Source organism: Lemur catta, chromosome 2 (genome assembly GCF_020740605.2).
Source record: "Lemur catta isolate mLemCat1 chromosome 2, mLemCat1.pri, whole genome shotgun sequence".
Classification (NCBI taxonomy): domain Eukaryota; kingdom Metazoa; phylum Chordata; class Mammalia; order Primates; family Lemuridae; genus Lemur; species Lemur catta.
This window is the reverse complement of record NC_059129.1, coordinates 38,153,034-38,165,899: the sequence shown is the minus strand read 5'-3', so window position 1 is coordinate 38,165,899 and position 12,866 is coordinate 38,153,034.

Here is a 12,866-nt window from a genome sequence, read left to right as displayed (position 1 = left end):
AGGGCTGATGCTAACCCTAATCCTAAATTTAACACTATCCTAGGGCTGATGATAACCCTAACCCTAACCCTAACACTATCCTAGGGCTGATGCTAACCCTAACCCTAACACTATCCTAGGGCTGCTGTTAACCCTAACACTAACTCTATCCTATGGCTGATGCTAACCCTATCCCTAACACTAACACAATCCTAGGGCAGATGCTAACCCTATCCCTAACCCTAACACTATCCAAGGGATGATGCTAACCCTAACCCTAACAGTATTCTAGGGCTGATGCTAACCCTAACCCAAACACTATCCTAGGACTGATGCTAACCCTAACCCTAACCCTAACACTGTCCTAGGGCTGATGCTAACCCTAACCCTAACACTATCCTAGAGCTGATGCTAACCCTAACTCTAACCCTAACACTATCCTAGAGCTGATGCTAACCCTACCCCTAACCATAACACTATCCTTGGTCTGATGCTAACCCTAACCCTAACACTATCCTAGGGCTGATGCTAACCCTAACCTTAAAACTATCCTAGGGCTGATGTTAACCCTAACCCTAACCATAACAGTATCCTAGGGCTGATGCTAACCCTAACCCTAACACTATCCTGGGGCGGATGTTAACCCTAACCCTAACTCTATCCTAGGGCTGATGCTAACCCTAACCCTAACCCTAACCCTAACACTATCCTAGGGCTGATGCTAACCCTAACCCTAACACTATTTTAGGGCTGATGCTAACCCTAACACTAACCCTAACACTATCCTATGGCTGATGCTAACCCTAACCCTAACACTATCCTAGGGCTGATGCTAACCCTAACCTTAACACTATCCTAGGGCTGATGCTAACCCTAACCCTAACCCTCACACTATCGTAGGGCTGATGCTAACCCAAACCCTAACACTATCCTACGGCTGATGCTAACCCTAACCCTAACCCTAACCCTAACACTATCCTAGGGCAGATCCTAACCCTAACCCTAACCCTAACGCTTTCCTACGACTGATGCTAACCCTAACCCTAACCCTAACACTATCCTAGGGCTGATGCTAACCCTAACCCTAACACTATCCTAGGGCTGCTGTTAACCCTAACACTAACTGTATCCTACGGCTGATGCTAACCCTATCCCTAACACTAACACTATCCTAGGGCTGATGCTAACCCTATCCCTAACCCTAACACTATCCAATGGCTGATGCTAACCTTAAACTTAACAATATCCTAGGGATGATGCTAACCCTAACTCTAACCCTAACACTATCCTAGAGCTGATGCTAACCCTAACCCTAACCCTAACACTATCCTTGGTCTGATGCTAACCCTAAGCCTAACACTATCCTAGGGCTGATGCTAACCCTAACCTTAAAACTATCCTAGGGCTGATGCTAACCCTAACCCTAACCCTAACAGTATCCTAGGTCTGATGCTAACCCTAACCCTAACACTATCCTGGGGCGGATGTTAACCCTAACCCTAACTCTATCCTAGGGCTGCTGCTAACCCTAACCCTAACCCTAACACTATCCTAGGGCTGATGCTAACCCTAACCCTAACACTATTTTAGGGCTGATGCTAACCCTAACACTAACCCTAACACTATCCTATGGCTGATGCTAACCCTAACCCTAACACTATCCTAGGGCTGATGCTAACCCTAACCCTAACACTATTTTATTGCTGATGCTAACCCTAACACTAACCCTAACACTATCCTATGGCTGATCCTAACCCTAACCCTAACACTATCATAGGGCTGATGCTAACCATAACCCTAACTCTAACACTATTCTAGGGCTGATGCTGAACCTAACCCTAACCCTAACACTATCCTAGGGCTGATGCTAACCCTATCCCTAACACTATCCTAGGGCTGATTCTAACCCTAACCCTAAGCCTAACACTATCCTAGGGCTGATGCTAACACTAACCCTAACACTAACACTATCCTAGGGCTGATGCTAACCCTAACCCTAACACTATACTAGGGCTGATGCTAACCCTAACCCTAACCCTAACACTATCCTAGGCCTGATGCTAACCCTAAACCTAACACTATCCTAGGGCTGATGCTAACCCTAACCCTAACCCTAACACTATCCTAGGGCAGATGCTAACCCTAACCCTAACCCTAACGCTATCCTACGGCTGATGCTAACCCTAACCCTAACACTATCCTAGGTCTGATGCTAACCCTATCCCTAACCATAACACTATCCTAGGGATGATGCTAACACTAACACTATGCTCGGGCTGATGCAAACCCTAACCCTAACAGGATCCTAGGGCTGATGCTAACTCTAACCCTAACATTATCGTAGGGCTGATGGTAACTCTAAACCCAACCCTAACACTATCCTCGGTCTGATGCTAACCCTAACCCTAACTGTATCGTAGGACTGATGCTGACCCTAATCCTATCACTATACTAGGGCTGATGCCAACCCTAACCCTAACCCTAACACTATCCTAGGGCTGACTGTAACCCTATCCCTGACCCTAACACTATCCTAGGGCTGATGCTAACCCTAACCCTAACCATAACACTATCCTAGGGCTGATGGTAACCATAACCCTAACCCTAACACTATCCTAGCGGTGATGCTAACCCTAACCCTAACTCTAACACTATCCTAGGGTTGATGCTATCCCTAACCCTAACACTATCCTGGAGCTGATGCTAACCCTAACCCTAACACTACTCTAGAGCTGATGCTAACCCTAACCCTAACCCTAACACTATCTTTGGTATCATGCTAACCCTAAACCTAACAATATCCTAGGGCTGATGCTAACACTAATCCTAAATTTAACACTATCCTAGGGCTGATGATAACCCTAACCCTAACCCTAACACTATCCTAGGGCTGATGCTAACCCTAACCCTAACACTATCCTAGGGCTGCTGTTAACCCTAACACTAACTCTATCCTATGGCTGATGCTAACCCTATCCCTAACACTAACACAATCCTAGGGCAGATGCTAACCCTATCCCTAACCCTAACACTATCCAAGGGCTGATGCTAACCCTAACCCTAACAGTATTCTAGGGCTGATGCTAACCCTAACCCAAACACTATCCTAGGACTGATGCTAACCCTAACCCTAACCCTAACACTATCCTAGGGCTGATGCTAACCCTAACCCTAACACTATCCTAGAGCTGATGCTAACCCTACCCATAACCCTAACACTATCCTTGGTCTGATGCTAACCCTAACCCTAACACTATCCTAGGGCTGATGCTAACCCTAACCTTAAAACTATCCTAGGGCTGATGTTAACCCTAACCATAACCATAACAGTATCCTAGGGCTGATGCTAACCCTAACCCTAACACTATCCTGGGGCGGATGTTAACCCTAACCATAACTCTATCCTAGGGCTGATGCTAACCCTAACCCTAACCCTAACCCTAACACTATCCTAGGGCTGATGCTAACCCTAACCCTAACACTATTTTAGGGCTGATGCTAACCCTAACACTAACCCTAACACTATCCTATGGCTGATGCTAACCCTAACCCTAACACTATCCTAGGGCTGATGCTAACCCTAACCTTAACACTATCCTAGGGCTGATGCTAACCCTAACCCTAACCCTAACACTATCCTAGGGCTGATGCTAACCCAAACCCTAACACTATCCTAGGGCTGATGCTAACCCTAACCCTAACCCTAACCCTAACACTATCCTAGGGCAGATCCTAACCCTAACCCTAACCCTACCGCTTTCCTACGACTGATGCTAACCCTAACCCTAACCCTAACACTATCCTAGGGCTGATGCTAACCCTAACCCTAACACTATCCTAGGGCTGCTGTTAACCCTAACACTAACTCTATCCTACGGCTGATGCTAACCCTATCCCTAACACTAACACTATCCTAGGGCTGATGCTAACCCTATCCCTAACCCTAACACTATCCAATGGCTGATGCTAACCCTAACCCTAACAATATCCTAGGGATGATGCTAACCCTAACTCTAACCCTAACACTATCCTAGAGCTGATGCTAACCCTAACCCTAACCCTAACACTATCCTTGGTCTGATGCTAACCCTAACCCTAACACTATCCTAGGGCTGATGCTAACCCTAACCTTAAAACTATCCTAGGGCTGATGGTAACCCTAACCCTAACCCTAACAGTATCCTAGGGCTGATGCTAACCCTAACCCTAACACTATCCTGGGGCGGATGTTAACCCTAACCCTAACTCTATCCTAGGGCTGCTGCTAACCCTAACCCTAACCCTAACACTATCCTAGGGCTGATGCTAACCCTAACCCTAACACTATTTTAGGGCTGATGCTAACCTTAACACTAACCCTAACACTATCCTATGGCTGATGCTAACCCTAACCCTAACACTATCCTAGGGCTGATGCTAACCCTAACCTTAACACTATCCTAGGGCTGATGCTAACCCTAACCCTAACCCTAACACTATCCTAGGGCTGATGCTAACTCTAACCCTTACACTATCCTAGGCCTGATGCTAACCCTAACCCTAACCCTAACCCTAACACTATCCTAGGGCAGATGGTAACCCTAACCCTAACCCTAACGCTTTCCTACGACTGATGCTAACCCTAACCCTAACGCTTTCCTACGACTGATGCTAACCCTAAACCTAACCCTAACACTATCCTAGGGCTGATCTAACCCTAACCCTAACACTAACCTAGGGCTGATGCTAACCCTAACCCTACCCCTAACACTGTCCTAGGGCTGATGCTAACCCTAACCATAACACTATCCTTGGGCTGATGCTAACCCTCACCCTAAAACTAACACTATGCTAGGGCTGATGATGAACCTAACCCTAAACGTGACACTATCCTAGGGCTGATGCTAAGCCTAGCCGTAACACTATCCTATGGCTGATGCTAACCCTAACCCTAACACTATCCTAGGACTGATGCTAACCCTAACCCTAACACTAACAGTATCCTAGGGCTGATGCTAACCCTAACACTAACACTATCGTAGAGCTGATGCTAACCCTAACCCTAACCCTAACACTATCCTTGGTCTGATGCTAACCCTATCCCTAACACTATCCTAGGGCTGATGCTAGCCCTAACCCTAACACTATCCTAGGGCTGATGTTAGCCCTAACCCTAACACTATCTTACTGCTGATGCTAACCCTAACCATAAACCTAACACTATCCTAGGGCTGATGCTAACCCCAACCCTAACACTATCCTAGGGCTGATGCTAACACTAGCCCTAACACTATCCTAGGGCTGATGCTAACCCTAACCCTAACACTATCCTAGGGATGATGCTAACCCTAACCCTAATCCTAACACTATCCTAGGGCTTATGCTAACCCTAACCCTAACAGTATTCTAGGGCTGATGCTAAACCTAACCCTTACCTTAACACTATCCTAGGGCTGATGCTAACCCTAACCCTAACAATAACACTATCCTTGTTCTGATCCTAACCCTAACCCTAACACTATAATAGCGCTGATGCTAACCCTAACCCTAACACTATCCTAGGGCTGATGCTAACCTAACCCTACCCCTAACACTATCCTAGGGCTGAATGCTAACACTAAGCCTAACCCTGACTCTATCCTAGGGCTGTTGCTAACCTTAACCCTAACACTAACGCTATCCTAGTGTTGATGCTAACCCTAAACCTAACGGTATCCTAGGGCTGATGAAAACCCTAACACTAACCCTAACACTATCCTAGGGCTGATGCTAACCCTAACCCTAACACTATCCTAGGGCTGATGCTAACCCTATCCCTAACCCTAACACTATCCTAGGGCTGATGCTAACCCTAACCCTAACAGTATTCTAGGGCTGATGCTAACCCTAACCGTAACACTATCCTAGGGCTGATGCTAACCCTAACCCTAACCCTAACACTATCCTCGGGCTGATGCTAACCCTAACCCTAACACTATCCTAGGGCTGATGATATCCCTAACCCTAACAATAACACCATCCTGGGTCTGATGGTAAACCTAACCCTAACACTATCCTAGGGGTGATGCCATCCCTAACCCTAACTCTATCCTAGGGCTGATGCTTACCCTAACCCTAAACCTAACACTATCCTATGGCTGATGCTAACCCTAAACTTAACCCTGACACTAACCTAGGGCTGATGTTAACTCTAAGCCTAACACTATCCTATGGCTGATGCTAACCCTAACTCTAACCTTAACACTATCCTAGAGCTGATGCTAACCCTAACACTAACCCTAACACTATCCTAGGGCTGATATTTACCCTAACCTTAACACTATCCTAGGGCTGATGCTAACCCTAACTCTAACCCTCACACTATAATAGGGCTGATGCTAACCCTAACCCTAACACTATCCTGGGGCGGATGTTAACCCTAACACTAACTCTATCCTAGGGCTGATGCTAACCCTAACCCTAAGCCTAACACTATCCTAGGGCTGATGCTAACCCTAACCCTAACACTATTTTAGGGCTGATGCTAACCCTAACACTAACCCTAACACTATCCTATGGCTGATCCTAACCCTAACCCTAACACTATCATAGGGCTGATGCTAACCCTAACCCTAACTCTAACACTATTCTAGGGCTGATTCTAACCCTAACCCTAAGCCTAACACTATCCTAGGGCTGATGCTAACACTAACCCTAACTTTAACACTATCCTAGGGCTGATGCTAACCCTAACCCTAACACTATACTAGGGCTGATGCTAACCCTAACCCTAACCCTAACACTATCCTAGGCCTGATGCTAGCCCTAACCCTAACACTATCCTAGGGCTGATCCTAACCCTAACCCTAACCCTAACACTATCCTAGGGCAGATGCTAACCCTAACCCTAACCCTAACGCTATCTACGGATGATGCTAACCCTAACCCTAACAGTATCCTAGGTCTGATGCTAACCCTATCCCTAACCCTAACACTATCCTAGGGATGATGCTAACACTAACACTATCCTCGGGCTGATGCTAACCCTAACTCTAACACTATCCTAGGGCTGATGCTAACCCTAACCCTAACACTATACTAGGGCTGATGCTAACCCTAACCCTAACCCTAACACTATCCTAGGGCTGATTCTAACCCTAACCCTAAGCCTAACACTATCCTAGGGCTGATGCTAACACTAACCCTAACTCTAACACTATCCTAGGGCTGATGCTAACCCTAACCCTCACCCTAACACTATACTAGGGCTGACTCTAAACCTATCCCTAACCCTAACACTATCCTAGGGCTGATGCTAACCCTAACTCTAACCGTCACACTATCCTAGGGCTGATGCTAACCCTAGCCCTAACCGTAACACTATCCTATGGCTTATGCTAAACCTAACCCTAACAGTATCATTTGGCTGATGCTAACCCTCACCCTAAAACTAACACTATGCTAGGGCTGATGATGAACCTAACCCTAAACCTGACACTATCCTAGGGCTGATGCTAACCCTAGCCGTAACACTATCCTATGGCTGATGCTAACCCTAACCCTAACACTATCCTAGGCCTCATGATAACCCTAACCCTAACACTAACACTATCCTTGGTCTGATGCTAACCCTAACACTAACACTATCCTAGGGCTGATGCTAACCCTAACCCTAACACTAACACTATCCTAGGGCTGATGCTAACCCTAACCCTAACAGTATCCTAGGGCTGTTGCTCTCCCTAACCCTAACACTATCCTAGGGCAGATGCTAACCCTAACCCTATCCCTAACACTATCCTACGGCTGATGCTAACCCTAACCCTAACACTATCCTAGGGCTGACGCTAACCCTAGCCCTAACACTATCCTAGGGCTGATGCTAACCCTAACCCTAACACTATCCTAGGGATGATGCTAACCCTAACCCTAATCCTAACACTATCCTAGGGCTTATGCTAACCCTAACCCTAACAGTTTTCTAGGGCTGATGCTAAACCTAACCCTTACCCTAACACTATCCTAGTGCTGATGCTAACCCTAACCCTAAGAATAACACTATCCTTGTTCTGATCCTAACCCTAACCCTAACACTATAATAGCGGTGATGCTAACCCTAACCCTAACACTATCCTAGGGCTGATGCTAACCTAACCCTACCCCTAACACTATCCTAGGGCTGATGCTAACACTAAGCCTGACCCTGACTCTATCCTAGGGCTGTTGCTAACCTTAACCCTAACACTAACGCTATCCTAGTGTTGATGCTAACCCTAAACCTAACGGTATCCTAGGGCTGATGAAAACCCTAACACTAACCCTAACACTATCCTAGGGCTGATGCTAACCCTAACCCTAACACTATCCTAGGGCTGATGCTAACCCTATCCCTAACCCTAACACTATCCTAGGGCTGATGCTAACCCTAACCCTAACACTATCCTAGGGCTGACGCTAACCCTAGCCCTAACACTATCCTAGGGCTGATGCTAACCCTAACCCTAACACTATCCTAGGGATGATGCTAACCCTAACCCTAATCCTAACACTATCCTAGGGCTTATGCTAACCCTAACCCTAACAGTTTTCTAGGGCTGATGCTAAACCTAACCCTTACCCTAACACTATCCTAGGGCTGATGCTAACCCTAACCCTAAGAATAACACTATCCTTGTTCTGATCCTAACCCTAACCCTAACACTATAATAGCGGTGATGCTAACCCTAACCCTAACACTATCCTAGGGCTGATGCTAACCTAACCCTACCCCTAACACTATCCTAGGGCTGATGCTAACACTAAGCCTAACCCTGACTCTATCCTATGGCTGTTGCTAACCTTAACCCTAACACTAACGCTATCCTAGTGTTGATGCTAACCCTAAACCTAACGGTATCCTAGGGCTGATGAAAACCCTAACACTAACCCTAACACTATCCTAGGGCTGATGCTAACCCTAACCCTAACACTATCCTAGGGCTGATGCTAACCCTATCCCTAACCCTAACACTATCCTAGGGCTGAGGCTAACCCTAACCCTAACAGTATTCTAGGGCTGATGCTAACCCTAACCGTAACACTATCCTAGGGCTGATACTAACCCTAACCCTAACCCTAACACTATCCTCGGGCTGATGCTAACCCTAACCCTAACACTATCCTAGGGCTGATGATATCCCTAACCCTAACAATAACACCATCCTGGGTCTGATGGTAAACCTAACCCTAACACTATCCTAGGGGTGATGCCATCCCTAACCCTAACTCTATCCTAGGGCTGATGCTTACCCTAACCCTAAACCTAACACTATCCTATGGCTGATGCTAACCCTAAACTTAACCCTGACACTAACCTAGGGCTGATGTTAACACTAACCCTAACACTATCCTTGGTCTGATGCGAACACTAACCCTAACACTATCCTAGGGCTGATATTTACCCTAACCTTAACACTATCCTAGGGCTGATGCTAACCCTAACTCTAACCCTAACACTATAATAGGGCTGATGCTAACCCTAACCCTAACACTATCCTGGGGCGGATGTTAACCCTAACACTAACTCTATCCTAGGGCTGATGCTAACCCTAACCCTAAGCCTAACACTATCCTAGGGCTGATGCTAACACTAACCCTAACACCATTTTGGGGCTGATGCTAACCCTAACACTAACCCTAACACTATCCTATGGCTGATCCTAACCCTAACCCTAACACTATCATAGGGCTGATGCTAATCCTAACCCTAACTCTAACACTATTCTAGGGCTGATGCTGAACCTAACCCTAACCCTAACACTCTCCTAGGGCTGATGCTAACCCTATCCCTAACACTATCCTAGGGCTGATTCTAACCCTAACCCTAAGCCTAACACTATCCTAGGGCTGATGCTAACACTAACCCTAACTCTAACACTATCCTAGGGCTGATGCTAACCCTAACCCTAACACTATACTAGGGCTGATGCTAACCCTAACCCTAACCCTAACACTATCCTAGGCCTGATGCTAACCCTAACCCTAACACTATCCTAGGGCTGATCCTAACCCTAACCCTAACCCTAACACTATCCTAGGGCAGATGCTAACCCTAACCCTAACCCTAACGCTATCTACGGCTGATGCTAACCCTAACCCTAACACTATCCTAGGTCTGATGCTAACCCTATCCCTAACCCTAACACTATCCTAGGGATGATGCTAACACTAACACTATCCTCGGGCTGATGCTAACCCTAACCCTAACTGTATCCTAGGGCTGATGCTAACCCTAATCCTATCACTATCCTAGGGCTGATGCTAACCCTAACCCTAACCCTAACACTATCCTAGGGCTGACTCTAAACTTATGCCTAACCCTGACACTATCCTAGGGCTGATGCTAACCCTAACTCTAACCGTAACACTATCCTAGGGCTGATGTAACCCTAGCCCTAACCCTAACACTATCCTATGGCTTATGCTAAACCTAACCCTAACAGTATCATATGTCTGATGCTAACCCTTACCCTAACACTATCCTAGGGATGATGGTAACCCTAACACTAACCCTAACACTAACCTAGGGCTGATGCTTACCCTAACTCTAACACTATCCTAGGGCTGATGCTAACCCTAACCCTAACACTATCCTAGGGCTGATGCTAACCCTAACCCTAACTCTAACACTATCCGAGGGCTGACGCTATCCCTAACCCTAACACTATCCTGGGGCTGATGCTAACCCTAACCCTAACACTACCCTAGAGCTGATGCTAACCCTAACCCTAATCCTAACACTATCCTTGGTCTGATGCTAACCCTAACCCTAACACTATCCTAGGGCTGATGTTAACCCTAACATTAAAACTATCCTAGGGCTGATGCTAAGCCTAACCCTAACTCTAACAGTATCCTAGGGCTGATGCTAACCCTAACCCTAACACTATCCTGGGGCGGATGTTAACCCTAACCCTAACTCTATCCTAGGGCTGATGCTAACCCTAACCCTAACCCTAACCCTAACACTATCCTAGGCCTGATGCTAACCCTAACCCTAACACTATTTTAGGGCTGATGCTAACCCTAACACTAACCCTAACACTATCCTATGGCTGATGCTAACCCTAACCCTAACACTATCCTAGGGCTGATGCTAACCCTAACCTTAACACTATGCTAGGGCTGATGCTAACCCTAACCCTAACCCTAACACTATCCTAGGGCTGATGCTAACCCTAACCCTAACACTGTCCTAGGGCTGATGCTAACCCTAACCCTAACCCTAACCCTAACACTATCCTAGGGCAGATGCTAACCCTAACCCTAACCCTAACGCTTTCCTACGACTGATGCTAACCCTAACCCTAACGCTTTCCTACGACTGATGCTAACCCTAACCCTAACACTATCCTTGGGCTGATGGTAACCATAACCCTAACACTATCCTAGGGCTGATGCTAACCCTAACCCTAACCCTAACACTGTCCTAGGGCTGATCTAACCCTAACCCTAACACTAACCTAGGGCTGATGGTAACCCTAACCCTAACCCTAACACTATCCTAGGGCTGATGCTAACCCTAACCATAACACTATCCTTGGGCTGATGCTAACCCTCACCCTAAAACTAACACTATGCTAGGGCTGATGATGAACCTAACCCTATACCTGACACTATCCTAGGGCTGATGCTAACCCTAGCCGTAACACTAACCTATGGCTGATGCTAACCCTAACCCTAACACTCTCCTAGGCCTCATGATAACCCTAACCCTAACACTAACACTATCCTTGGTCTGATGCTAACCCTAACCCTAACACTATCCTAGGGCTGATGCTAACCCTAACCCTAACACTAACACTATCCTAGGGTTGATGCTAACCCTAACCCTAACAGTATCCTAGGGCTGTTGCTCTCCCTAACCCTAACTCTATCCTAGGGCTGATGCTAACCCTAACCCTAACACTAACACTATCCTAGGGCTGATGCTAACCCTAACCCTAACACTATCGTAGAGCTGATGCTAACCCTAACCCTAACCCTAACACTATCCTTGGTCTGATGCTAACCCTATCCCTAACACTATCCTAGGGCTGATGCTAACCCTAACCCTAACACTATCCTACGGCTCATGCTAACCCTAACCATAAACCTAACACTATCCTAGGGCTGATGCTAACACTAACCCTAACACTACCCTAGGGCTGATGCTAACCCTAGCCCTAACACTATCCTAAGGCAGATGCTAACCCTAACCCTAACACTATCCTAGGGCTGATGCTAACCCTAACCCTAACAGTATTCTAGGGCTGATGCTAACCCTAACCCTAACACTATCCTAGGTCTGATGCTAACCCTAACCCTAACACTATCCTAGGGCTGATGATAACCCTAAACCTAACAATAACACTATCCTGGGTCTGATGGTAAACCTAACCCTAACACTATCTTAGGGGTGATGCTATCCCTAACCCTAACACTATCCTAGGGCTGATGCTTAGCCTAACCCTAACCCTAACACTATCCTATGGCTAATGCTAACCCTAAACCTAACCCTGACAGTATCCTAGGGCTGATGCTAACCCTAACCCTAACCCTAACACTATCCATGGTCTGATGCTAACACTAACCCTAACACTATCCTAGGGCTGATGTTAACCCTAACCCTAACACTATCCTAGGGCTGATGCTAACCCTAACTCTAACCCTAACACTATCCTAGGGCTGATGCTAACCCTAACCCTAACACTATCCTGGGGCGGATATTAACCCTAACCCTAACTCTATCCTAGGGCTGATGCTAACCCTAACCCTAACCCTAACACTATCCTAGGGCTGATGATAACCCTAACTCTAACCCTAACACTATCCTAGGGCTGATGCTAACCCTAACCCTAACACTATCCTGGGGCGGATATTAACCCTAACCCTAACTCTATCCTAGGGCT